Below are 26,331 nucleotides of genomic sequence, written 5' to 3'. Positions count from 1 at the left end.
CCCGGGGACGCGGCGGGCGGGCCGAGGGCGGCGGCGGCGGCGGCGGCGGTGGCGGCGGCGGGGTGCGAGCCGGGTCGGGGCGCTGACCGCCCCCGCGGGAGGAGGGGCACCGGGGAGGAGGCGGCGCCGCCGGGACCCCGGGGCCACCTGCTGGCGGAGCGCGGCCGCCGCCATCCCCGGGGGCCCGGGCAGCCGCCACCCACCGGCCTGGACGCGCGGCGCCCTGAAGAGGAGCCGGAGGCCGCGGCGCAGCGCCCTCGGCCCGGCCGGCCGGCCTTCCCGCGGGGACAGCGGGCCCGGCTGGACGCGGGGGTCGGGGGGTCGGGGCGCTGCTGCTTGGGGACCGGCTCTCGGCCCCGAGCTCGCCTGCCTGTCGCCACCGCTTCCCGGGGCCGAGCTTGTTATACGTAGTGCTGGGTGTCGGGGACCCTCCGGCCAGCCCACTCCTTGCCTTGAGAGCCTGGATGTCGGAGGGCCACACTCACGGGCTTCATGCAAGTTTTAGGAAACACACACACACACACACACACACACACACATAACTTACCCTCCGCGCTCTGCAAGGAAACGAGGAGATTTGAGAATTTACTGGTGAGAAGAGTATAGAAAAGAGTGAGCTTCAATTCTTCTTCACCAACAAAGAGGGTTGTAGAAAGATCCGGAGTTATATTCAAGGAGACAACTTGGAATGTGGGGCTTGGAGCGGGTGGAAGGAACGAGGGGTGCAACGTCAGTGGGTGCTCAATGGCATTGCTGACTCTTAGAGAAGAAACGGCCAAGGCAGGTGCGGGGCGTGGGGGGGCTCTGCCACCTGGTATAATAGTGCCAAAATAATTGACAGCAACAATGCTTTTATTACTTTTATATAACATTCTTCTCTGGGGAGTTAGGAGCACGCCATTTCCTTCTTAGAACCTCTTTAGGGTGGGAATGGAAGAGAATTTTACACCACCTGGGAATGGCAGTACAGGACAGTAATCTGACATGCTTAAAAGTACCTCACCAAACTGACCGTCCCTAGACCTAAATACAAAAGAGAGTAAAGAGATGGACAAGGCATTCAGCCCGGTGGCAAACTCACGTGGCCCCAAAAGAGTGGCGAGGAATAAGGGAAAAGGGTATGTTGATAAATGCGATACATTTCATCACAGGTCGCACTCAGAGGAGGAGACAGTCCCTCTGTTTAACTGGGGTACACGAATAGGACAACTCTGAGCAAGGGGGAAGTTGAAGGCAGCTAGGATACACAACACCAGGAAACAAAACCAAGGAATAAGGTAATCAGATAGTGGAAGCAGGGCCTGGTATACCTTCTAAGGTCTTTTTGTAAGGCAGTATGCCGCAAGTGAGGAGGCTGGGTGTTCTACCTGGCCAGGTGTGAGGAGAAATGTCCATTCACTTTCATTAAACAAACCTTAAACAAGAGGTTCTTAACCTTTTCTGGGTCATTGTTTCCTTGGAGATTATGTTCAAACCTAAGGGTCCTTCTCCCAGAAAATATGTAGAGGACACACAAAATTTTGTGGTTTTTTTTTTTTTTTTTGGAGTAACTTAGACCCCTTGGAGCTCTAAAAGGTAGCAAAAGAGATTAAAGTGATAAAAAGGGATTAAATCTACTATGTTATTTGGTTCTCTTCCATACCTCTTCCTTTCTTTCTTCAAAGCCAGGCAGTAAACATCTCATGATGTTTTGGGTGAATGTTTCTGAAGAAACAAGCATACCATTTTGTTATCTAGGCTGGGACCCTTTCTTTTTTGTGATGTTCACCTAAATGTTGTTCCCAAAACCACAAGGTTCCATACTATACTGGCTGAGGAACATTTAGGATCGTTCCTGCCTTGGAGCATAAAATGAGATTTTATTATGCTTAAACTCTGGTGAAATCATTGCAGGTGTCACACCAGGAAGAAAATCCCTAGGGGAGAGATGAACACCTTTGCATTTTCAGTTAGAATAGAAATATAAGTTCCATGTATTGAAGAAAGTATTTTTTATATAAGTAAGAATGAAATATTTTTTTAAAAGATTTTATTTATTTATTTGACAGAGAGAGATCACAAGTAGGCAGAGAGGCAGGCAGAGAGAGAGGGAGAGGCAGCCTCCACGCTGAGCAGAGAGCCCAATGCAGGGCTCCATCCCAGGACCCTGAGATCATGACCTGAGCCAAAGGCAGAGGCTTAAACCACTGAGCCACCCAGGCACCCCAAGAATGAAATATTTTGAAGTAACAATGTTTTTAGATAGTAATAATTTTCCTTGACCCTTTTTCCTGGCTCGACAAAGGTGGTCTATGAGTGAGTTGGTCTCTAGAGGCCATGGGTCAGACCTGTCCTAATAACACATAAAGAAAATCAACAAATATTTATTTTTTATTTTTCACATTGTGCAAGTCACTATGCCTTTATATAACAAAAGTATGTATTCATAGCCTTAGGTAAAGATTAATTATGATATTTAATAAAAAAGAGATTGCTTTATGGGGCGCCTGGGTAGCTCAGTGGGTTAAAGCCTCTGCCTTCAGCTCAGGTCATGGTCCCAGGATGCTGGGATCGAGCGCCCCCCCCCCGCCCCCCCGCCCCAATCAGGCTGTCTGCTCAGCAGGGAGCCTGCTTCCCTTCCTCTCTCTCTGCCTGCCTCTCTGCCTACTTGTTATCGCTCTCTGTAAAAAAAAAAAAAAAAGAGAGAGAGAGATTGCTTTAAGCAGTGGGTATCTGTGTTTGTTGCTTGAACTACTATAACAAAATACAGTAGACTGGGAGGTTTAAACTATCAAAATTTATTTTCTCCCAGTTCTGAAGACTAGAAGTCCCAGCTGAAGGTCTGGCAGGCTCAGATCCTGGTGAGAGCTTTCTTCCTGGTTTGTAGATGGCTGCTTTCTCACAGTGTCCTCACATCAGAGAGTTCTGATCTTTTCCTCCTCTTATAAGGACATTAATCTACTAGCACCCCATCCTTAGGACCTCATCTAAACCTAATTACTTCCCAAAGTCCCCACTTCTAAATACGGTCATATTGGGGGTTAGGGCTTCAACATATGAATTTAGGAGAACACAGTTCATTTCATAGCATTTTTGGTGAATTGAATCATTTGTATTGGGGCATCCTGGAAAGTCAGGTTGGAGATCTGTTAAGGTCATTTCTCTGCCTCAATAGTACAAAGCCCTGAAATGTTTTAGAACTACAGGTTTACATATTATTAAAGCTCAGGGAAAACTGATTAAATAACCTGTGGCTTCATGGGGGTCAAACATCAGATGACCATTCAAAAACTCAGTCGATTATGAAGATTCAACATAGATTTTAATTGTTGGTAAAGACATGTAATTTGGCCAGAAAACAGTTAAGCAAGCTTCATCCTAATTCTTAAAACTCTTTCGAAAACTCTGTCTTAAGAGAAATAGCATTATGAAATTTCCATCTTTAGTTAGATCTCTGCTTTAGTTAGATCTCTGTCCAATAGAAATATAATGCCAGCCATATAAAGAATTTAAAGTTTTCTATTAGCCACATTAGAAAAGCTAAAAATAAGCTGGTTAAATTCATTGTAGTATACCTTATTTAACCCAGTGTATTAAAAATACTATCATTTTGACATGTAATCAATATAAAAATATGAATGAGATATATTATGTTCATTTTTGTATGAAATTTTGAAGATGATGTGTATATTATACTTAGAGGACAGACAGATCAATTCAGATTAGCGAAATTTCACGTGCTCAGTAGCCACATATGGCTAGTGGCTACCACACTGGACAGCTCTGATTTATAGGAATTATGATTTGATCCATGCTATTTATAAACAGAGAGACGACTGCAACCTTATTTGTTTTATTAATAACTTTCAAAAAGGAGATAAGCAGGATGGTATTATTGGGCTTGAAACTTTATAAATCTTTGATTGGAGTTTCTGGAATTGAGTATCTTGTCCCAGGTACATTCTGGAATCCTCCAGGAAGATTTAATGTTAGGATAAACATTACTTTTTCAGTTGAATGAGAATTGCCTATCAGAAGGGTCATGGAAAGAGTGGGCAGCTCTACTTTAGTACCAATTATCGATTTATCAATTTGTTGCTGGCCTAACTCAAGTTCCTCTTTCATTTACTTTATGGGTTTTATTTATTGTATTTTACAAGAATGCAAGTTATATTTCTAAGAGATTACTTAAGTGAAAATGGTATCTTGGAAGGCTCCACAAATATTACCTTATATTGACAAAGGACTTCTCTTATAGCAGTGCAAAGATATTTTTACATTATCTAATACTCTTAGTTGCTATATGAGGATGGTAGATATTACTACCAAATGAGGAATTTGCAAATGAGGAAAATCCTAAAACTTTTTTTTTCTTTTTAAGGATTCTATTTATTTATTTGACACACACAGAGAGAGATAGCACAAGCAGGGGGAGTGGCAGGCAGTGGGAGACAGAGAAGCAGACTTCTTGCTGAGGAGACCCCGACTCGGGGCTCAATCCCAGGATGCTGGGATCATGACCAAAGCCAAAGGCAGCCGCTTTAACCAACTGAGCCACACAAGCATCCTAAAACTCTTTTTTTTAGTGAAACTTCAAAATGGTATACTGGTTATCTTAAATGTGATTATCTTAAATGTGATGCATTAGGGCGCCTGGGTGGCTCAGTGGGTTAAAGCCTCTGCCTTCGGCTCAGGTCATGATCCCAGGGTCCTGGGATCAAGCCCCACATCAGGCTCATTGCTCAGCAGGGAGCTTGCTTTCCCCTCTCTCTCTGCCTGCCTCTCTGCCTACTTGTGATCTCTGTCAAATAAATAAATAAAATCTTTAAAAAAAATGTGATGCATTAACCAAGGTGCATTTCTACATTTCTGTCGTTTCTTTAAAATAAATATTTAATGTTCTTTTTTATTAAGATCTAATTTATATTTGGTAAAGAATATAAATCTGGTGTGTACACTTCAATTCCTTTTACTTTGGTATACATCTGTGTAAACTCCCTCCCCCCAGATTAAGATACAGAACATTTCCAGCCCAGCAACAGGCTCCCCTATGGCTCCCCTACCCCAGATAATCCCCCAGGGAAACCACAGTTCTAACTTCTGTCACTATACCTCCATATGTGCCTGTTCTTGAACTTCCTGTTAATGGAGTCATAGCTGTTTTGCGTCAGGCTTCTTTTGGTCAGCGTCCTGTGTGTGAGATTCATTTATGTTGGCTAGAGGGACAGTTCACTCTTTTCCATTGCCATGTGTTATTTATTTTTTTTAAGATATTATTTATTTATTTGACAAAGATCACAAGTAGGCAGAGAGGCAGGCAGAGAGAGAGGAGGAAGCAGGCTCCCTGCTGAGCAGAGAGCCCGACTCGCGGGTCTCGATCCCAGGACCCTGAGATCATGACCTGAGCCGAAGGCAGAGGCTTAACCCACTGAGCCACCCAGGCGCCCCTGCCCTGTGTTATTTCATCATCTAAATCTACCACAGTTTTTTTTAATCCATTCTATTGTTGATGGATATTCTTGTACATTTGCTTTTGTCTATTTTAATGGAAGTGTATTAGCATACCATGTTACATTGGTTTGAGGTGTACACTATAATGATTTAACCATTCTATACTTTACTCTGTGCTCCTCAAGGTAAGTGTGCTCTTGATTACTTTTATCTGTTTCGCCCATTCCCAACCCCCACATCTCCTCCAGCAGTCACCAGTTTGTTTTCTGTTTTTAAGAATCTGTTCTTTTATTTCTCTCTCTTTTTTTTTTGTCTGTTTGTTTGGTTAGTTTTTTAAATTCGACATGTGAGTGATATCACATGCTGTTTGTCTTTCTCTGACATATCTCATGTAACATTATACCCTCCAGGTCCATGCATGTTGTGGTACCTGGCAACATCTCTCTCTTTTTTTTTTTAAGATTTTATGTATTTATTTGACAGCGACAGCAAGAGAGGGAACACAAGCAGGGGGATTGGGAGAGGGAGAAGCAGGCTTCCTGCCAAGCAGGGAGCCGGATGCGGGGCTCAATCCCAGGACCCTGGGATCATGACCTGAGCCCAAGGCAGACGCTTAACAACTAAGCCACCCAGGCACCCCGACATAGCTCTCTTTTATGACTGAGTAATATTCCATGGTATATCTGTACCACATTTCCTTTATCCTTTCATCTGTGCATGGACATTTGGGTTCCTTCCATATCTTGGCTATTGTAAATAACACCACAATAACCATTGGAGTGCATATGTCTTTTAAAATTAGTATTTTCATTTTCTTTGGATGAATATCCAGTCATGGGATTTTTGCATCATATGGTGATTCTGTTTTCAATATTTTGGGGACCTCTGTACTGTTTTCCAAGCTGCATCAATTTGCATTCCCACCAACAGTTCACAAGGGTTCCTTTTTTCCCACACCCTCACCAACACTTGTTTCTCGTGTTTTCGATTTCATTCATTCTGACAGGTGTGAGGTAATAACTTGTTTGGTTTTGATTTGTATTTCCCTGGTGATGAGTGATGTTGAACATCTTTTCATGTGTCTGTTGGCCATCTGTAGGTCTTCTTTGGAAAAATGTTTATTCAGTGACTCTGCCCATTTTTAAATTGGATTATTTGTTGTTTTTGTGTTGAGTTGTATACTTTATGTACTCTGGATATGAATCCCTTATTGGATGTATCATTTGCTAATATTTTCTCCCATTCAGTAGGTTACCTTTTCATTTTGTAGATGGGTTCCTTCGCTGTGCAAAAGACTTTCATTTTGGTAGTACCAACAATTTACTTTTGCTTTTGTTTTCCTTGTCTGAGGAGATATCTAGAAAAATGTTGCTAAGACAATGGCAGAAAGATTACTGCTTATGTTTTCTTCTAGGAGTTTATGGTCTCAGGTCTCACATTTAGGTCTTTACCCCATTTTGAGTTTTTTTGTGGATGGTGTGAGAAAGTGGTCAGTGTCATTCTTTAGTGTATAGATGTCCCTTTTCCGCAACACCATTTCTTGAAGAAACTGTCTTTTCCTTATTGTATATTCTTGCCTCCCTTGTCATAGATTAATTGACCGTATAAGTGTGGATTTATTTCCGGGCTTTCAGCCTGTTCTACTGATCTGTGTGTCTATTTTTATGCTAATACCATACTGTTTTGATTACTATAGCTTTGTAGTATATCTTGAAGTCTGGGATTGTGATAACTCCAGCTTTGTCCTTCTTAAGATTCCTCTGGCTATTTGGCATCTTTTGTGGTTCCATACACATTTCAGTATTGTTTGTTCTAGTTCTGTGAAAAATGTTGTTGGTATTTTGATAGGGATTGTACTGAATCTGTAGATTGCTTTGGATAATATGGACATTTTAACAATATTAATTTTTCCAGTCCATGAGTGTGGACTGTTTTTCCATTTATTTGTGTTGTCTTTAGTTTCTTTCATCAATATTTTATAGTTTTCAGAGTATAGGTCTCACCCCTCCTTGGTTAGGTTTATTCCTATGTATTTTATTCTTTTTGATGTAATTATAAGTGGAATTATTTTCTTAATTTCTTTTTCTGCTACTACGTTATTAGTGTATAGAAACACAAGATATGGGGCGCCTGGGTGGTTCAGTGGGTTAAAGCCTCTGCCTTTGGCTCAGGTCATGATCCCAGGATCCTGGGATTGAGCCCCGCATCAGGCTCTCCATCAGCAGGGAGCCTGCTCCCCTTCCTCTTTCTCTGCCTGCCTCTCTGCCTGCTTGTGATCTCTGTCTTTGAAATAAATAAATAAAATCTTAAAAAAAAAAAAAAAAAGAAACACAAGATATTTTTGTATTTTGGTTTCGCATCCTGCAATTTTACGGAATTCTTTTTTTTTTTTTAAGATTTTATTTATTTGTTTGACAGAGACAGAGAGAGAAAGACCACAAGTAGGCAGAGAGGCAGGCAGAGAGAGAGTGGGGGAAGCAGCCTCCCTGCCGAACAGAGAGCCCGATGTGGGGCTCGATCCCAGGACCCTGAGATCATGACCTGAGCTGAAGGCAGAGGCTTAACCCACTGAGCCCCTCAGGCGCCCCAATTCTTAATGAATTATGTAAGTCATGTAACTATTTCTGATAATTTTTTGGTGGGATCTTCAGAATTTTACGTGTACAGTATCATGTCATCTGCAAACAGTGACAGTTTAACTCCTTCCTTAATTATTCCGATACCTTTTTCTTTCTTTTCCCTGATTGCTGTCATTAGGACTTCCAGTACTATGTTGAATAGAAGTGAAGGGAATGGACATTCTTGTCTTCCTCTTGAACTTAAATGAAAAGCTTCCAGATTTTAATGTTGAGTATGATGTTAGCCGTGGGTTTTTCCACATATGGCCTTTATTATGTTGCGGTTTGTTCCCTTGAAACCCACTTTTTTGAGAGTTACCATAAACGAATGTTGAATTTGATCAAATGCTTTTTCCACATCTATTATGATGATCATATGATTTTTATCCTTCATTTTCTTAATGTGGGATGTCATGTTGATCGATTTGCAGATATTGAACCATCCTTGCATCCCCAGAATAAATTCCACTCGAACATGGTGAATGATCATTTTATTGTAGTGTTGAGTGTAGTTTGCTAATATTTTGTTTAGGATTTTTTTATCTATGTTCATCAGGGTTATTGGCCTATTGTTGTCTTTCTTTCTCTTCTTTTGTAGCATCTTTGTCTGGGTTTTGGTATCAGGGGAATGATGGTTTTGTAGAATGTATTTGGAAGCTTTCCTTCCTCTCTATTTTTTGGAATAGTTTGAAAGAATAGATATTAACTCTTCTTTAAATGTTTGGTTGAATTTACCTGTGAAAGCATTTTTCCTGGACTTTTGTTTGTTGGGAATTTTTTTTGATTATCAGTTCAATTTTCTTACTAGTAATTGGGCTATTCATATTTTCTATTTCTCCCTGATTCAATTTTAGAAGATTTTATTTTCCATGTAGTTTGTGTTTTTATTCTCAATGTTCTTTTTTTTTTTTTTCTTAAGTTTTTATTTATTTATTTGCTGGGCACCTGGCTCATGACCTGAGCCAAAGGCTTTGGCTCAGGTCATGATCCACCTGGGGTCCTGGGATCAAGCCCTGCATTGGGCTCTCTGCTCAGTGGGAAGCCTGCTTCTCCCTTTCTCATTCCCCCTGCTTGTGTTCCCTCTCTCCCTGTGTCTTTCTCCGTCAAAGAATAAATAAACATCTTTAAAAAAAGAAAATTAAAAAAAACAAGATTTTATTTATTTATTTGAGAAAGAGAGAGCAAGAGGGAACACCAGCAGGGGTTGGGGAGGGGAGAGATGGAGAAGAGGGAGAAGCAGATTCGCTGCTGAGCAGGGAGCCTGATGCGGGGCTTGATCCCAGGAACCTAGGATCATAATCTGAGCTGAAGGCAGAGGCTTAACCACCCGAGCCACCCAGGCGTCCCCATTCTGCATGTTCTAAACATCCTTCATTTTATTTATTTATTTTTTTTTTTTTTGAGTGAGAGAATGAGAGTAAGAATGAGTGTGTCTGTGAGCACTTGGGGGTGGGGGGCGGCAAAGGGAGAGGAAGAGAGAATCTCAAGCAGGCTCCATGCTCAGTCTAAGCCCACACAGGGCTTGATCTCACAACCCTGAGATCCTGACCTGACCCCAAATCAAGAGCCAGAGGCTTAACTGACTGAGCCACCCAGGTGCCCAGCATCCTTTATTTTAATGAAGCTAATTTTATAAAACTATTTATGTCATGTTTAGAAATTATTTTCTATCTGTATAAACCTCTCTTTTAAACTTGAGTTTATCAGTATGTTAGCTCCCTGAAGCTGTTGTAAGAATTTATCACAAACTGGTGATTTAAAACGATAGAAATTTAGTCTCTCATAGTTCTGGAGGCCAGAAATTGGAAGTCAGTAAAGCTGGGCTATTGTTAAGGTGTCAGCAGGGCTGTGTTACCTACAGAAGTTCTAGAGGAGAAGCTGTTCCTTATTTCTTTCTGTGCCTTTTCTCTTCCAGCTTCTGGAGGCTACTGGCATTCCTTGGCCTGTGGCCATATCATTTCCATCTTTGCCTCCATCTTCACTACATCATTTCTTGTATGTGCATGAAGTCTCTCTCTGCCCCTGTCTAATGAGGACTCTTATAATGTCATTTAGGGGCTACTCTGATTATCTAGGATCACTCCTCTCTCCCCTTAATTTAATCACATCTGCAAAGTTCCCTTTTCCATATAAGGTTATACATACAGGCTTTGAGAATTAGGACATGGATCTTTTGGAGATCCATTATTTGGTCTCACACTCCAATTGCCTCCAGAGTAACTAAACCTCAAGACAAGATCATGATATTATAGACAAAGTTCTGGCTGGCAGTTGGAAGACTTGAGTGTACTTGTGTAAAATGTTAATATCTGTGGGCTTCAGTTTCTTTATAGGAATGATAATATATGCCTTATCAACTCTACAGAGTTGTTTGGTGGTGAAACTCTGCATATAAAAGGGATCTGAGGGGCGCCTGGGTGGCTTAGTTAGTTAAGTGTCTGCCTTCAGCTCAGGTCATGATCATGATCCCAGGGTCCTAGGATCGAGTCCTGCATCAGGCTCCTTGCTCAGCGGGGAGCCTGCTTCTCCTGTACTGCAGTTCTCATTTTTGCAGCCTCAGAGGGTCCAGACTGGGGGCGGAGTTAATCCGGATTCTATCCCAAACACGGGAGACTGTAACATCATATTTTGGAGTGTCCCTCTGGTATCAGATTTACTGGGTTTGAAGCCCAGCTTGATTGCTTCCTAGTGGTACAGTCTTGGGACTATTTGGGGTCTGAAATAATAGAGTATCCTTCCAGCACTCTATCTAGCGACAATTTAATATGAAGACTTGCTCACTAGTAGAAGGGGGCTGACTACTTACAGGAGTAAAAGTTGTGTGCCAACCACTACCTCTTGGCTGAAGAGAGGAGACAATAAAGGAACTAAGGGCCAGGGTGGGAGTCAGTCCTCTTCAGAGAAGCTGTGGGTACCTCAGGAACATGCAACCTGCTGGTGGGGAAGGACTTTCTAGAAGGTAGGACAAGAGCTGTGCTGCAGAAGCCGCTAGGGAGGACAGTGTGGCCCCAGGTACAGCTGGGACTCCTCCAAGCTGCCTTCTGGTTTCTCCTGATGAAGAACAAACATGGAGGGTCGGGGCCTGGAGGGGAGGGTCTTCCTGGCATGTCCCTCTGGTGCCCTCTATTGACACAATATTTGGCCAGTCCCAGCTCACAAAACCGGGCAAAGGAGGGTGGGTTTGGAGCCGAGGGACAATACAGTGATATCCGGCAGTTATTTTTTCTCTTAGGCTTTAATGTTCTTCGTCTAGAAACTGGGGATAAGAATTGTGCCCCCAGGTAGAACTATCGTACAAAATAAATGAATTAATGCCTCTAAGTGCTTAGATCAGTGGCTAGCACAGTCTAGGTCATCTATTCCAACCGATCTTATTTATTCCTCCTTCCGGGTCTGTGTCATGTGCTGACATGGAGAGAAAAATGCGACACTCCCTCTGGCTTCATAGAGCCTCATCTTTAGCACCTTAATTACCTGCTCAGATTTGAGATACTTCCTAGGTTATATTTTAAGGACAAATACTATCTCAAAGCCTACCCTCAAGAATTTAAAAAATTTCTCCCCATAGTAGAACAATTTGGGGGGGGGGAATCTAGTTCTTTTTAGCAGAGAATATGCATGCTATTTTTCTGTCTGACTCTGTAAATGGAGAGGTCAGTGCCAAATAAGTGACTTCCTTTAACCAATCCTTAACTGCGTGCTGTGGGTCAGGCAGTGTTCTAGGCACGGGGGTATAGAAGAAAACAAGACAAAAACAAAAAATTTCTGTCCTCGTGGAGCTTAGATTCTAGGTGAGAGCCAGAGGACACAGGCAATAAATAAACTAAAAAATGATGTAGACATGCTAAATACTATGGTGAAAACTAAAACTGGGAGCGAGGATAAATTTGATTCTTCTCAAATCTCACTACTTAAAAGGAATTGTGTGCACATGTGTTTTGGTACCAGATCCTTGTCCATTCAGCGATTCTGTGTTATCTGTGGAAACCAGAAACCCCAGGACCCCAGGAGAGCCTGTGCTGGGAAAGTTTTCCTTTTCACACAGAGGAATTTTGGTTAAATTGGAGTTAAGGGGTGCCTGGGTGGCTCAGTGGGTTAGGCCTCTGCCTTCAGTTCAGGTCATGATCCCAGGGTCCTGCATCGGGCTCTCTGCTCAGCAGGGAGCCTGCTTCCCACTACCCCTGTCTGTCCCTCTGCCTACTTGTGATCTCTCTGTCTGTCAAATAAATAGATCCTTGATAATGAAAAAAAATTGGAGTTAGGTTCTCTTATTTTAAAATCTTCTCCTCATACTGTAAACATGTGCACAATTCAGATTCATCACACCCAGTTTCACATATACTCTGTGAGCAATAAACTCCTCTTCCTTAATGTTCTCTTAACTGTTAGATTGTTGGTGACGATGTCTGGAGAGTTCCTAAACCTCATCTTTTTTCACCTATATGTCTGAATGGCAACATCTCCTTAAATCTGACTAGGACCTTTGTGTTAAGTTCTTTTTAAAAAAAAAAAAATTCTTTCTCTTTTCAATATTCATGGGAATGGCTGATCTCCAACCTATGAAATGAAAGGAGAAGTTTTAGAAGAATCTCTTCCATTTAATTCCCTCACTGTAGAGACTTTAGAAACAGGTCTCAAAATTATAGGAACCACAAATTTAAAAAGTGTTAGTTTGATATGTCTGAAATTAATGCTTTAATTTATTCACCACAGAATGTCTTCACACATCGCTGTTTTGTGTAATTTATACCATATACTGTCTACTCAAGTTAATGTGTGAAGCATGGTTAAATTATGCCTAAAATGGAATATGAAAACTATCTACAATATGGTGACGGGAAAAGGGCCTAAGTAGGAGTAATGGGGCAAAATTTAAATACGACAAATGGAAATAGAAGCTTCAGAAAAACTGTCAGGTGTCTAAGATGAGCCTAACTGGAACACGCTCCCCAGAAAAGACTTTAAGACATTCAGAGAAGTCTACTGGGAAAGGGGCAGACAAAGTTCTAGAAAATATTTCTATAGGGAACACGTAATTGTACATGTGGCCTAAAAAATGGACTAGATAATCTAATAGGCTTTTGTGTGTCTCATATTTTCAGTTTTCAGTCTTTGGTTAATCATGTCAAAGAAGCTTTGGGATAAAGATCAAATGAACAATTCTAGAGAAAAAGGAGACCTATTTTGTCAATATGATTTCATTTGTTCTTTTCCCCAAAGTGTATAGCATGCTGATAGGACTGTCATTCATTTTTCTTATGGCTAATTTAATGCTGGTAAAAGGGGCCAAACCCATAGCTTGGGAGAATGCAGTCTGCCCTTCACTCCCCTGACCTTGTGCTCAGTCTCATTCTCAAGGAGTCTGGGGGAGAACCGTAAAGGCAGGATGATCTCCCAGTGATCCAATTTGGTTTTGTTTTTGAGATTAATAATACAATGCTAGTTAGTGTTGTTAAATATTAGCAATTTGAAGATTGTTTTCATTAATTCACTGAAACTCCTGCTTATGTGCAAAACACTTGCTTCTAGGTTTTAGGCCATGTAGGAAATACAGGTCTCTGGGAGACTGTTCCTGCCTTCAGTGGTGTACAGCTCGGTCAGCTGCTAAAATGAGAAAGAGCTGCTGTGTTTACAGTGGGCCATCACTTCTAAAACACCGAAGGCACAATGGGAAATGGAATTGAGATTAGGGGCTGGGGAGAGGGGACGTGCAGGAAGAGGTCCCTAGGTTGGGTGGGTCTAAGTTTATTTCCCTCTGTGATGTTTAATAGTCTTATTTTTACTCTTATATTAATCAGGGCTTTCCAGAGAAACAGAATCAATAGGGGATATAGATACAGACTCAGATATAGAGATTCCTTTGAGGAACTGGCCCGGAGGCGGAGGAATCCCACAGTCCAATTCTGGAAGCTGGAGACCCAGGAAGGTCAGAGGTATAGCTTGGTCCGAGTCTGAAGGTCAGAGAACCAGAGGAGCTGAGGCCGTAACCCTCAGTCCAAGGGCAGGAGAGGACTGATGTCCCAGCTCAAGCAGACAAGGAGGAAGGCAAAGGGGCGAATTCCTTTCTTCTGCCTGTTTTCTTCAGACCCTCAAGGGTTTGGATAATGCCCACCCACCCACTTGGGGAGGGCGATCTACTGAACCAGGGCCACTGAATCAACTGTTAATCTCATTTGGAAACACCTTCACAGGCACACCAAGAAATAACATTTAATTTGAGTGCCCATGTCCCAGTCAGATACAATTAACCATCATCACAACTCTGAAGTTGTGTTTCAGCAAAAGAGCCTAAGTTTTGGACTTTGCTGGAGGAGGCATCTCAGGACAGTCTCTTAGCTGTTGTCTGCACCACCGTCCCTTAGACCTCACCCTGTTTCACTCACACCCTGAGTGCCTGCCTCCTCTTGATCCCCTGCTGTGTTCTCTGGTGTGGGGCAGAGGGTGCTCTGCTCTCACAGGAGCCGAGTCACCCCCTATGAGCCCATGGCTACTGCTGCCCCCAGAACTAGCACAGCCCAGGTCCACTCCGACAGTGGGGCCAACCAAGGGCCTCTCATTGCTTCCACACATCCTGGGTAGCTAAAATCCTTGCTTAGGAATGCTTGAATGAGATCTCTATCTTAGGGGGGACCTGTAGTTTTTTAAAAAGCAAAGCAAAACAAGTAAACTGGAGGTCTGCTATAAAATTCAAGTGATCTGGTACACCTTCTGGTTTCATAAATTGGTTATCAGTAATTAATAATCCATGCAAATATGTTCTACCATTTTAGTAATTTTTGCTAATTTCATCGAAGTCGTTTATTTTTTGTTTTTTTATTTAATTTTATTTTTTATTTTTATTTTTTTAAAGATTTTATTTATTTATTTGACAGACGGAGATCACAAAGAAGCAGGCAGAGAGAGAGGAGGAAGCAGGTTCCCCGCTGAGCAGAGAGCCCGAAGCGGGGCTCAATCCCAGGACCCTGGGATCATGACCTGAGCCGAAGGCAGAGGCTTTAACCCACTGAGCCACCCAGGCACCCTATTTTTTATTTTTTTAAAAGATTTTATTTATTTATTTATTTATTTGTCAGAGAGAGAGCAAGTGAGCGAGCACAAGCAGGCAGAGTGAGAAGCAGGCTCCTCGCTGAGCAAGGAGCCCGATGCTGGTCTTGATCCCAGAATCCTGGGATCATGACCTGAGCCGAAGGCAGCAGCTTAACCAACTGAGCCACCCAGGTGTCCCATCGAAGTAGTTTATAATTTCATTTTAAATGAGATGTAAATATATTCCATATTTGCTTTGAAAGTAATGCTCAACCCCCAGGAAGCTACGCGACACTAGTTTCAATCTCTGAAGCATTAGGCTGAGCCTGCTTTTTCTTTTCTTATGAGGATGAGCAGGATTGAAGGTGAGAAGTGAGAATAAACCAGACTACACTGTGTTTATCTCTGCAAGTCTTCACTTTTCGACTCAATCTATATTAGCATCTTTCAAGACAAAATGGGCTTTTGAGCAATTGGGCCAAGGCCTACCTATCACCCCTGAGTTTTTCCAGGTGGGCCTGGTTAGTTTAGCGTCTTTGATCTCTTTGTCTTCTCAGTTGGGCTATACAGATTTCCTCTGGACTTTTGTGTTCCTATAAGCAGTTTGCTTTGCAATTCCCATCACCCTTTACAGAAACTGAGAAGAGACTTTGATCTCATCTGTACAAGGTGTGCTCACAAGGAAATTACCACATGGCTACAGCATCATTTACGCTTTATGGACAAACTGACGTAGTATCTCTTTCTAGTACACCAATAAAACAGTTCCAGCTACTTAACCATCTTACTACTCTATGTCTGATCCTGCTGTTTCCAGAGACAGTTTATTATTGTTTTTTTTTTATATTCTGATGTTTTAGTTACTTTCTAAAAAAGATTATTTATTTACTTATTTATTTTTGTGTGAGAGGGAGAGAGAGAGTGCACGAGCAGGGGCAGAGGGAGAAGCAGACTCCTGGCCGAGCCAGGAGCCCAACACGGAGCTCCATCTAGGGTCCTGGAATCACGACCTGAGTCCAAGGCAGGCACTTAACCAACTGAGCCACCCAGGTGCCTCCAGGTACATTTTTAATGGGCAACTCAAGACACAGTAACTACCTAAGAATTCCCATTTTTAAGCCTAACTTATTCATTCTTGGTTGGTATTCTTCTCATTGATTGTTCTAAATTAAGGTTACCAGATCTCTGGGGATAATTCATAAAGAAACACCAGCTAAATTTGAACTTCACATAATAATAAATGCTTTCTTTATAAGTATGCCCCATGCAATATTTGGGACCTACTCTTACTAAGAAATTATTCATTCTCTATGTGAAATTCAGACTTAATTCAGTGTATCGTGTTTTATTTTGCAACCTTATCATAAATGGGAATTTCTGCTCTGCAGCATCTCCATCCTTCAATCCCCAGAAATTCAGGGGTTCAGAGTCCAAAGAGGGAGAAGGGGATATAGGAGTAGATACTTGGCTTTCATTATTAGGTCTTTGGTAATTTCTGGGGTTTTAAACCCCCTTGGAAGCCTAGAAAAGTGACCTGAGGCATTCAGTGAAAGGAGAGGGACCCCAGGAATGAGGTTGCCCCAGGGATGAGATAGCTCTTCATGACATGGTTTACACATCCATTTAAATCAATATCAACTTGTCCAGACCCCAGCAGGCCTGCAGCAATAGACACCAGTGAGTGTGTGGTCCTTGAACTGTTCATCTAGAGTCCGTGGGTGGGTCATGTTGTACTGTATGCTATCCTGATAGCGTGTCTGGCCGAGGTTACTTATCATACTATAGCTGTTTAGTGAAATGGAATTCTGCTTGTAAGATGTTGATATGACAAGGAAAAAGATTCATATTTCAGGATTCATAGCCTCTCCCCCTCCTCACCTTGAAAAAGAGAGTTTCTTTTCATCTGCGCTCTGTCTCTGGTCCCAGCATTGCACGGGACCAGGTTAATGCACGAGGAAGGGAATTAATACAGCCAAGGCCAGTTCAATTCATCTCAGGAAGCAGCACGATGAGAAAATACCAGATTGAGAAGATGAGAGGGGTAGGCAGAAAAAGAACAGGGTGCTCTGTGTGTGCAAGGAGGCCTGGGAGAGAATGAGAAAGGGGGCTTTTGGAGGAATACAACAGAAAAGGAGGAGGTCTGGAAGCAGTGTTCCTGCTGGACTCCATGAAACACCAGAGAAGAGAAAGAAAAGATTAGAAGTTGTGCCATGGCTTGTAAGATTCATCCCCCTCTTGGCATTTTTTGAGAGACTGTGGTTAATATTATTTTTATCTGATGACTTTTGCTTTCACAGAGATTTCCTCTGAGTGTGAATGGTCCTGAAATACACGTACATGTAACCCAGCTTCTGCTATTGACAAAACAGGGGGAGGGAGGGTAAAGCAGGGCAGTAAGGATCCGTTAAATTCTGATCAGACAGTTGTTGGGTAGCAAAACTGTAGAACTTGTATCTCCTGATTTCATCATATACCATTCCCTGTTGGGGGGAGTAGGGGGGCTAGAACTGTTATTCCCAATGGGAACACTAAAAAACAAATCAACCTTATCTATTCATGTCTTTGTGACATTATGGATTTTCTCTCTACCTTCATTCCTTTTCCTCACGTAGTTAGGTATGTATGTGACATAATGTATATATGACATGAGCATGAGAGTTTAACTTATATTTTGGTCATGCAAAGTAGAACTTACACTCCAGATTAATGTGTTTTTCTTCCATAGTTGTCAATGTGAATGCTTCAATGTTTGCATCTGTGCATTATTTCCAGATATTGCATTAACTTTGACACTGCATTGTTCAAAAAAATTGGGATCTCCTGTTTTGGCATAACCTTCAGAGTCTATGTCAGATTACTTTGATTATCTTCAGTAATGGGAAATCTTCATCCTTAAGGATGCATTTGACTTTTGGAAACAACCAAGGATAATCTGGAACACGCTTTGATGGATAAAGTACATAATCATAATAGATAACGCTTCTGGGGGTGCCTGGGTGGCTCAGTGGATTCAGCGTCTGACTCTCGGTTTTGGTTCAAGGAATGATCTCAGATTCATGGGACTGAGCCCTGTGTCAGTGAGGAGTCTGGGCTCTGTGCTCTGTGAGGAGTCTGCTTGAGATTCTCTCTCCCTCTCCCCCTCCTCCTGGCCCTGCTCACATGTGCTCTCTCTCTCTAAAATAAATCTTTAAAAAAGAAGATAACACTTTGGGAAAAAACAACACAGGAAAATTGATGAAGCTTTTTGTATCATTCATAAACGAAAAACAGCTATAAAAATAAGGTATTATAAGTTATTTTCGAGCAATAGATTGAGTTGAATGAAAGTATAGTCTACTGAAAAACTATTTCAAAATAACCATTTGTTTGGAACTGTGTTTACTTTTTCATTCATCTATACATTCAGCATAAATTCAGTAGATATGCCTTGAGGACCTACCCAATCTTAAAACGGTAGCTGTGAGAATACCAAGATCTTAAAAAAGGAAAGAAAAAAAGGAAAACTTGGTTCTTGTCCTCAAAGAACTTCTAATTCTATAGAAAAATATTTATGTAAACATTATCTTAGTATGCAGATCTTATCTGAAACCTTTCATGGGTTTTAGAACTCAGAATATTTCACATTTTTACAAGGTAATAGGAGGAGATTCCAATCACTGTGGCTACAGAACATTACCTAAAATTTTGTGCCTTAAAACAAAAACATGTATCTTTCTCATGAATCTGTGTTTGGGTCAAGGCTTGGTATCAGCTTGTCTTTGCTCTGCTCAGCCAATAGGTGGGGGCACTTGAATATCAAGGATAGGCATCGTCTGAAGATGTCAGTTCATTCTCACATCTGGTCGTTGATGCTGGTTGGTTGTTGATGCTGGTCGGTCATTGATGCTGGTTGGTTGTTGATGCTGGTCGGTCATTGATGATGACTGGTAATTGAGACCTTGGCTGGGGCTGTGGGCTAGAACAGCTACAGGTGGCCTCACTACATGGGTGAATTTCCTCACAACATGGTGGCTGAGTTCCAAGGGCAAGCATTTTGAGAGTGGAATGGAGAATAGGTAGAAGTCATATCACCTTTTGTGACCTAGCCTTGGAAGTCAAGCAGTGTCTCTTCTACTACTTTTATTCATAAAATCTCTCCCATTTTCAAGGGGGGGGAGTAAAAATAGACCTCCCCTCTTGATAAGTGGTAAAGTTCTAGAAGAACTTGTGGGATGAGACACGTTGCAGTAGCCATTTTTGAAATGACGCATAGGGTAGAGGTACATGTACTATGTGTTATATACTGTTACCAGTGGGGACTGAGGCTTCACTCTGCAGTGAAACCCATTAATATTTCTGCAGCAAAATTAATGAATATTAATACAAAGAATAAATTGAGATTATAAATATAGGTAGTTCAATTCAGATCTTATCCCCCCAAAATTTTCAGTTTTAAGAGATTTTCTGATTTAATTCAGACTTTCTAGTAGCTGGTTTTTGAGCTGTCATGTAATTCGTGCTGATGGGAGGCCATAGGTATCTACAACACATCTGAACGAGAGACCATAGGAGAACTGGAGGAGAAAAAAATCTTCATAGGACAGGTAGCTGAAAGTGGATTATTTAGGAAGGGTGTTCCAAACCAAAGAAACTCCAAAAGAATGGATGTCTGAGTGGAGAAAAGCAAGATTTTCAAAATAGGTAGAATGTATGCATTAGAGAACACAAGAGGCCAGATCATGAAGAATCTTGGATGCCCTATTATGGAATTTGCATTTTATCCTGTAGAGACAAAATGAAGCCAATCAGGGGTTTTAAGCAGGAGAGAGCTGTGATCATATTTCCCCTTCAGAATGATAATTTTGGTGACAGACAGTAGATTGAGGCGGATGAAGATAGGGTTCACTCAGGAAGCTCTTCAACAGGCAACCAAAACTTATGATCACCTGAAATAAAAGCAGGAAAGAACTGTTGCATTTAGCTGCCATTTTCTTTTGTGCTAAGATCAGCATTAAGCATGAAAATGTGATGTGGAGATGGAGAGGAGATTGTCAGATTGTCTCTTATAATTAATGTTTTTATCCAAGTAGTGCATATATCTTCTTTACAATGTTAACTAGCACAAAACATAGATTAAAAGCCAACGTGCACCATACCACATCACATTACCCCAAATCTTATTCCTTAGAGATTACCACTTTCACCCCTTTAAATGGTTTCTTCTGGGATCTATATAAGGTGCCGCATCTGCTGCAAGTAACAAAATAAACCAATTTGAAAATATCTTAAATAATAACACTTATTCTCTCAACAGGCTGTCCAGAATGGACAGGCTTCAGACACCATATTTGCTTCCATCTCAGCTGGCTCATCATGATCATAAGATCAATGCTTCTGTTCCAAGAATCATATGAAAAAATCCATTGTAAGAAGAGGGACCATTCTTCTTGTGAGTCTTTGGGGGTTTGTTTTGTTTTGTTTTCATTTTTCTTTGTTTTTTGTTTTTTTAGTTTATTAGCAAATAATTTTTTTTTTCCAGAAGCTCTCTAGCTGCCTTTCCCTCCTGTGCCTTTGGCTAATTTGGGTCACATGCCTTGTTTGGATTCTGTATTGTCAACTTGGCATCACCACCACCCCTTCTAAAGTCTCCTTTCCTTTGAAGAGAAGCCAGGAGCTACATTTGCTAGATTTCCCTTTGTTGTATGGTCCCAGGCTAGAGTGTACTGATGAGAGGCAACCTTGAGCCAAAGTAATGGAGAGCTCATTATTCTCAGACAGTTGCAGCCAGAACTGGGGAAACTTCAAGGTGAGTTTTGAAAACCACCTGCTTGAACGCTTTAGGTTGAGGAGGTCGGTAGCAGTTTCTCGGTAGAGAAACTGCTCTTAAGTTTTTTGGGGGGAGGGGGAATAAGCCACCAATTCCCTGTATTAAAGCCCTTTATAGCTAGCTCTGGTTTTATAGAATGATCTATGACCCTTCCTAAACATAGCACCAATGCAAGGGAAATGAATTACAACACTGATAGACAAATCAGGATTTAAGTATGATTCCAGTGTGGAACACCATGGTAATATGGGGAAATTTGACTTCAAGTAATGGTAGTGTAGCTCGGTCAAGCTGATCTTCCTACAGATAACAATGATAGAGTCTGGATGGGAATGTTAAAAACCAACTATCTGAAGGCATTGGACAGAGACCAAACACAAGCAGATATTGAGGAGTCTACCTTTAAAAGATTAGAATTACACCACTGTAGTTTTTGAACTTGTAGTTTTTGCTCAAAGTTGTTCACCAGTCCATTATGTGGCTCAGAATGAAAACCTTACTGAATATTGGTGTCAGAGTATAGAGTTCAGGACTGGAAGAGCAGCTGGGGAGCTGCGAGGGTGTATCCTAGGAGGGAGGAGGTCATAGAGGTTGTGAACCTAAATCTTCATATAAACTCTGCTGAATTTCTTGTTCAGGTGCAGAAATATGCATCAGTAGGAGAGACCACATAGAGTACAAAGAAAAAATGACCACTAGAAACTGAAAGAATTAAGCAGAGATTTCAGCTATCACCCAGAACAGAGGAGACAGACTTAGGAGTTTGAGTCCAGCCAATTTAACTCCCTGCTAGAACAAAAATCACTCTTCTTAACAATGTAACAGAATCCAGAATTTCTACAATGTATAATTTCTAATGTCTAGTATACAATAAAAGTAGCCAAATGTGTAAAGAAATGAGAAAATATGACCCATATGCAAGAAGGAAAAAACAACCAAAGAAAACCAAACCTTACATGGTACATTATAGACAGAAACTTTAAAGCAGCTATTATAAATATGTATGAGAACTTATGGGAAAATATAGTCTTAATGAATGAACAGATGGAGAAACAACAGCAAAATAGAATGAAAAGTCCATTTTCCTCTGTGCTACTCTAACAAAAACACCATAGCCTGGGTGGCTTAAATAACAAATATTTATTTCTCATACTTCTGGAAGCTGGGCAGTCCAGGATCAAGGTGCCAGCAGGTCTGGTCTCTGATGACATTCTGCTTACTGGTTCGGAGTTGGCCATCTTCTCACTACGTCCTTGCCTGGCAGAAAGAAGGAGCTCTCTGGGGCTTCTTGTACAAGGGCACTAATACCATTCACGAAGACTCCACCTCATGACCTCATTACCTCTCAGAGGCCCCACCTCCTCTAATACCATCACACTGGGGGTTAGGATTTCAACATGTGAATGGCAGGGAGAGACACATTCCATCTACAGCAGACTCAAATGAAAATTCTAGGTGAAAAATACAGAAACTAAAATGAAAAACTTACTAGATATGCTTAGTGGCAGATTAGGGAATGCCCAAGAATCAGTGAATTTGAAAGCAGATAAATGGAAATTGTTCAAATTCCAGAAAAGGGAGAAAAGATAGAAGAAATATGAATGGATTTTTCAAAGAGCTCTGGTTTCTTAAATACGAGCAGTCTAATACATGTGATTAGAATACTAGGAGCCAAGAGAATAGGGAAGAAAAAATATTTGAAGAAACAATGGCTGAAAACTTAGCAATTTGGTAAAAACAATAATGGATCCAAGGTCAGTGAAGCACAAACAAAATAAATACAAAGAAAACAACACTAGACACATGACCAACTGTTGGATTCTAAAGATAAAGAAAAAGGAGTCAGGAGAAGAATAAGGCCTATATGTTACTTAGAGAGAAACAATACAAATAAGGCAGACTTCTCACGAGAAATAGGGAAGACCAGAAGTCTGTGATACACACCCAGATCACTCAGTGGAAAAACCCGTTGCCCCAGCTGAGAGGAGTGCCTTTAGCAGACAACCTTCCATTTTCAGCCCCGTTAGGAGGGATTGACTCAGCTGTAGAGCACTGACTTAAGATCAAGCCTCTTCCTGGGATACCTACAGCGGGTGGTTGATCAGGGCGGGACCTGACCATCTTGGCCCAATGCAAGACAAATCTGAAGGGCCATTCTTGCTCCAGATCTCCCCCCGGGGCGTTGGCTGAGGCTACCGAAGGACACGCATTAGAGCTCAATTTTTCCTTCTGACTACTCTTGCTTCCTTCTCCTTTCCACAGGTTTTGATACCAAGGAGACTCCTTAGTAAACATTCTGCTGGCTCAATTCCACCTCAGAGTCTACCTCCTAGGAAACCCAACCCATGACGACTATTGGATAACACCTTTAAGTACTAAAATAAGTACAGCTGTTAACCCAGCTTCTATATGCTACAAAATTATCTTTCAAAAATGAAGAAAAACAAGGATGTTTTCAGATGGACAAAAGCTAAGAATCGGTGTGTTGTGCTATAAGAAATACTTAAGGTAATTCTTAAGTGGGAGGTGAATGACATCGGATGATAACTTGGATTCAATGGAAGAAATTAAGAGCACAGGAAATGGTAAATTTAGGGGTAAACATGAGAAAATACACACATTTTCTTTTCTTTTTTTTTTTAAGATTTTATTTTAAAGTAATCTCTATACCCAAAGTGGGGCTTGAACTCATAACTCCGAGATCAAGAGTTACATGCTCCACCAACTGAACCAGCCAGGGGCCCCTTGTACCCATTTTCTTAATTTCTTGAAAAAGCATAGGATTGCATAATGCAGCTTATAACATAGTATTGTGGGTTTTATAACATAAGTACCTATAGTAGATATGACAAAAGTCTCACCAAGTTGGGAGAGTGGTAAATAAAACTATGATTATTAAAAGGTTGCTATATTTTATGTGAAGTAGTACAATATAAACTCTAAGTAGATTGTGGTAATATAAAGATGTATATTGAAGTCCTTGGAGTAACTACTAAAAATAATGGAAGATATATAACTAAAAAACCAACAAAGAAATCAAAATGGAATACTCTAAAGTATTCCAACAACCCAAAAGAAGGAAAGAAGAAAGGGAAAAAAATGAAGTGGACAAACAGAAAACAAACTGAATGCATTATTAATGTATAGTAATGATTGTGGGAGCTAGGTTTCTTATCATCAGAGAAGGAAATTATCAATGTAGAAAGTAGAGTCAACTAGTGGTATTGGAATTTACTTATATAAGTAAACACACAATATAATATATGTATGTGTATGTGGGTATATAATATATGTATGTGTATGTGGGTATCCATAGATATCCTTAGATACACACAACTATATTATTTCTAGCTGTGACCACCGACAAGGTTTGAAAACATCAACTATGAGCGTATTTAGAGGCCCAGTCTTGATTTCTGAAAATGTTTCTCAGTGTAAAAGAACCAAGCCTTTTTGTTGAGAAATGACTGATTTGAGGACTGGGGTAGGGAATGTACAAAATGAGCCTGGAACATTCTGTGCCCCAAAGTAAGGAAGTCCCTGAGGAGTGATGGGGATCTGTCAAGGGCCATAGAATCCAGCTTGACTGGGCTTCCCACCGGTGAAATATGGAACACTGTGACTTCAAAATAAATAATAGTAACAAATTGTAAGCCATTGAATAATACAAGAATTCATGAGTCCACAGTTGCTCTGAGTAAATATGTGAGTAAATTGAAATTTGAGTGAAGGAACAGATATCTACATAGTCTTTACTTCTTCATGAAGCACTTATTGATTACAGAGGGGAAAAGTAAGTTGAGAGAGGGAGAAGCCTGCCAGACACCAGATCTTAATCAAATGAGCCACAGCAGCATCCCTAGTAATGGGACAAACAAATCAGAACCACCTGCTAGAACACAATGAGAAGAACACACAAAACATCACTTCCGTGATAACCCCTGTCGAAGATTCATAATTTGCATCTAATCATGAGGAAACAGCAGAGAAACCCAAACTGAAGGACATTATACAAAATAACTGTTTTGTAATCTTCAGAATTGTCAAGGTCATGAAAGTCAAGAAAGGACCAAGGAACTATTCCAGAGAGAAGGTTACAAAAGAAACATGACAAGTAAATGCAGTGTATTATCCTGGACCGTCTCCTTTTGCTATTAAGATTGTTACTGGAACAACTGGTGAAACTTAAATGGGTAGAAGAATTAAATAGTAATGTATTAATGTTAATTTCCTCACTTTGATGATGGTGTTGTGATTATGCAGGAGAATACCCTTGCCTTTAAGAAGTATACACTCAAGTATTTGAGAGTAAGGAACATGATATTAGTAACTTATCTCAACTGGCTTAGGAGGAAAAGTACTGTGCACTGTACCTGCAACTTTTCTGTAAGTTTGAGCTTGTTTCCAAAATAAACAAATACCCACTTAGGAACAAAACCCACAAGATAGCATTAGAATGGTTAAAATAAATTAGAAAGGATGATGGAAATATTGAGAGGAGGGTTCAAAGCAACCAGTACTCTAATAAATTGCTGGTGTAATGTGAAATTATAAAATCATGTTGGAAAATGTTTGGTAGTTTCGTATAAGGTTATCCCTTCCTTTGAGCCAGCAATCCCACTCCTGGGTATGTACCCAAGAGAAATGAAAATGTATGCCAACACAGATACTTGGACAGGAATACTTTTGGCAGCTCTTTTCATAATAGCCAAAATCTGGAACAAAAGATCTCTCAGTAGGAAAATGGATTTTAAATTGTTGATATAATTGTACAGTGTAATATTACTCTGACCAAAATGTACTATTTATACATGAAATAGTATGAGTGAATTTCATAGACGTTATGCTGAGTGAACAAAACTGGAGTACATACTGTATGATTCCATTTATGGAGAGTTTTAGAGGAGGCAGAACTACTTTATGATGCAAAAACTAAGAACAGTTACTGCCTCTGGTGGGATTAACTGCAAAAGGACACTAGAGATATTTGGGGGGTATGTAGATGTTCTATATCTTGTTGGAGTGTGGGTTACAGAGGTACATAAATTAATCTAAATTGTAGACTGTTGACATAGACAATCCTAAGGAATCTACAAAAAAAAAAAGATGAGAATTTAGCAAGGTTGCAATATACGAATTTACTACTCAAAAATGAATTTTAATTTTATATACTAGCAGCGAACAATTGGAAATGAAAAGAATTTTTTTCAGGGAGAGAGTGCGTGCATGAGCGTTGGGGGAGAGGCAGAGGAAGAGGGAGAGAATCCTAAGAAGACTCCTAGCTGAGCAAGGAGCCAATGTGGGGCTTGATTCCATGACCCCAAGATCATGACCGAGGCAAAAATCAAGAGTCAACACTTGACTGACTGAGCCTCCCAGGCACCTTGGAAATGAAAAGCATTATTCCATTTATAGTAATGTCAAAATTTACAACATTTGGGAAGAATTTAG

General features: G+C 40.8%; 1 long non-coding RNA gene across 1 annotated transcript; it reads left to right on the top strand.

Moving 5' to 3' along the window:
• The first annotated feature begins 1,156 nt into the window (after positions 1-1,156).
• On the top strand, positions 1,157-23,515 carry LOC116881255. The gene is made up of 3 exons (XR_004385377.1): positions 1,157-1,277; positions 20,368-20,502; positions 23,143-23,515. It is a non-coding gene; the product is annotated as an uncharacterized LOC116881255 (long non-coding RNA).
• Positions 23,516-26,331: the final 2,816 nt, after the last annotated feature.

This window comes from Lontra canadensis, unplaced genomic scaffold (genome assembly GCF_010015895.1).
Source record: "Lontra canadensis isolate GAN:19392208 unplaced genomic scaffold, GSC_riverotter_1.0 scaffold72, whole genome shotgun sequence".
In the NCBI taxonomy this organism is placed as follows: domain Eukaryota; kingdom Metazoa; phylum Chordata; class Mammalia; order Carnivora; family Mustelidae; genus Lontra; species Lontra canadensis.
Note: the sequence above shows the minus strand (reverse complement) of the source record. Positions and strands in the feature narration are given on the sequence as shown.